Consider the following 3,187-nt stretch of genomic DNA (forward strand, 5'->3'; position numbering starts at 1 on the left):
AAAGAATGAGTTCATGTCCTTTTCAGGGACATGGATGAAGCTGGAAACCATCATTCTGAGCAAACCATCACAAGGACAGAAAACCAAACACCACATGTTCTCATTTGTAGGTGGGAATTGAACAACAAGAACACTCGGACACAGGGCGGGGAACATGACACCCCGGGGCCTGCCATGGAGTAGGGGGCAGGGGGAGGGATAGCATTAGGAGAAATACCTAATGTAAATGACCAGTTAATCGGGATAGCAAACCAACATGGCACATGTATACCTATGTAACAAACCTGCACGTTGTGCACATATACCCTAGAACTTAAAGTATAATAATTTTTTAAAAAGAGTGGAAGACTGAGAACTGGAAGACTGAGAACTAACTGAACCACAGGATTAAATCAGGTGAAAGTAGGAGAAAAAAGATTTGTATTGAACTTGGCAAAATTGGTGCCTGAAGCCATGCTAAACACCTTATAATTTGTTTCACTGACGTTGATCACATTCAGAAAGAGCAGCTGATAGCCATCAAGACAGCAGGGCCAGATTTAGGGTGAGGCGAGTGAGGCAGGGTCATGTGAATGCAGGGCAAAATCCTCTATCTTTATTTATATTGTTGATATTTTGTTCATCATGGATTGTTATGTGAATGTCTACTTTTAAAATATTGCATAAAGTTATTATTTATCTTGATTTCCAAAGTCTTGGTGTCTCCTTAAGTTTTGCAGCTGGAGCACATGCCTCACTCACTTCATTCTCATCCACCACTGTGCTACACAGTTGGAAAAACATGTGATGACATGGACAGCACCTAGTATAAAGAGAAGTTTGAAAGAATTTAGAAAAGTCAACTTAAGGTTTATTACTGTCCAATGAGTGCACAGTGAGGGCACTACTGCTAACACCTACACAAGACACCACCATCAACTAGAGCTTTACTTTGGTGCAATTTTTGGAAAAAAGGAAACCAGATTTTCCATGATAAAGAAAAAAAGACAATAAATAAAAATTTTAAAAAAGATTTATAGAGCTAAAACTATAAAGTGCCTAAAGTAAAACATAAGATAAATCTTCGTGATCTTAAGATTTTTTATATAGGACAAAAAAATTATGAACTATAAAAGAAAAACCTGATAACTTGAAATTTATCAAAATTTAAAACTTCTGCTTTTCAGAAGACACTGTAAGAAAATTAGTTGACAAGCTACATACTAGGAGAAAATATTGGCAAAATTTATACCTGATAAAGAACATATTTAGAATATATAAAGAGCTCTCAAAATTCAATAAGAAAATCCATTAGCAAAAAGTACAAAATATTTGAATATACATCTCACCAAAGAAAATATACATGTCAAATAAGTGCTGAAAAAGAGACTCAACATGATTAGTCAAGATTGGAATCAACAGAAACATTTTTTTTAAAAAAAACCTCGAACTCTACGGCAATAACACAAGAGGGGTGGTTAATATAGAGAAACCTTTGTTTGTATGTGGCTCTGGTGTTTTGTCAAAAGTGAACTGACTGATCATCCATATAGAAAACCCCAAATAATCTGCAGGAAAATATATGAGAACTAGTAAGTGAATTTAGCAAGGCTGCAAGACACAAGTGTTGTGGGTTGAACTGTGTCTCCCCAAAATATATGTTCAAGTCCTCACCTACAGTACCTGTGAATGTGACCTTATTTGAAAATAGGGTCTTTGCAGATGTAATGAGTTAAGAACCTGTGAATGTGACCTTATTTGAAAATAGGGTCTTTGCAGATGTAATGAGTTAAGATGAGGGAAATTTGGACACAGAGACTAACCCAGAGGGAGAATGCCATGTAGCAGTAGAGGCAGAGACTGGAATGATGCAGCTACAAGAAAGGACCGTCAGGCATTGCTGACAACCACCAGAGGCGAGGAGAGAGGCATGGGACATGCTTCCCTCAGAGCCTCCAGAAAGAACCATATTTGCTGGCACTTTGATTCTGGACTTCCAGTCTTTCAGAACTGTGAAAGAATAAATTTATGTTGTTTTAAGCCCTCCAGTTTGTGATAGTTTGTGATAGCAGCCCCAGAAATTACAAGGTCAACATATAAAAGTTATTTGTGTTTCTAAATAGTAGCAATGAATAACTGAAAACCAAAATTTTTTAACATTATTTAAAATAGCCTCAAAACTATAAAATATTTCATGGTATATCTAAGAAAGTGTGTCCAAAGTTCATGCACTGAAGACTACAAAATATTGCTGAAAGGTATTAAAGAAGACTGAAGTCAATGGAAAGATAAACTGTGTACATGGATCAGAAGGCCCAGTATTGTTGAGCCAATTCTACCCAAATTGACCTATAGGTTTAATGCAATCCCATGCAAAATTCCAGCAAGTTTTTAGAAATTGACAAACTGACTCTAATATTTATATGGAAATGCAAAGGACCTAGGATAAACAGTTTTGGAAAAGAAAAATAATTTGGAGGAATTACACCACCTGACTTCCAGACTTACTACAAAGCTACAGTAATCAGTCATTGTGGTAGATTATTGGCATAAGCATAGTCATATCGACCCATGGGAACAGTAATAGGCCTACATATATACAGTCAATTGATTTGCACTGAAGGAACCAAGTTATTTCAATGAGGATAGGATAGTGTTTTAAAGCCAAAAGCCTCTAAAACAATTGATATCCACATGAAAAAAAAAAAAAACAAAAACAAACAAAAAAAAACTTCAACCTTGACCTTGCACCCTACACAAAAATTACCTTGAAATGGATTATAGCCATGAATTTAAAGATTTATAGAGCTAACTATTCCTTCCTTGGGGTTGCGCTACTGTCCAATGAGTGCTTGGTGAGGGCACTACTGCTAATGCCTACACAACACACCTACATCAACTAGAGCTTTGCTTTACTTTGGTGCAATTTTTGGAAAAATAAAAACCTGATTTTCCATGACAGTAAAAAAAAAAAAAACAATAAATAAAATTTAAAAATAATGTATATATCTAAATCTATAAAATGCCTAAAGTAGAACCTAAGATAAAATCTTCATGATCTTGAGTAAAGCAAAAATTTTTTATATAGGACAAAAAATTATGAACTATAAAAGAAAAAACTGGTAACTTGAAATTTATCAAAATTTAAAACTTCTGCTTTTCAAAAGACACCGTAAGAAAATTAGTAGACAAGCTACATGGAAGAAAT

General features: G+C 35.0%; 1 non-coding gene across 1 annotated transcript; it reads left to right on the top strand.

Annotated features, from left to right (window-relative positions):
• Positions 1 to 2,790: 2,790 nt before the first annotated feature.
• On the top strand, positions 2,791 to 2,916 carry LOC115893777. The gene has a single exon (XR_004053832.1). It is a non-coding gene; the product is annotated as a U4atac minor spliceosomal RNA (small nuclear RNA).
• The last annotated feature ends 271 nt before the right edge of the window (positions 2,917 to 3,187 follow it).

This window comes from Rhinopithecus roxellana, chromosome 15, assembly GCF_007565055.1.
Source record: "Rhinopithecus roxellana isolate Shanxi Qingling chromosome 15, ASM756505v1, whole genome shotgun sequence".
In the NCBI taxonomy this organism is placed as follows: Eukaryota; Metazoa; Chordata; class Mammalia; order Primates; family Cercopithecidae; genus Rhinopithecus; species Rhinopithecus roxellana.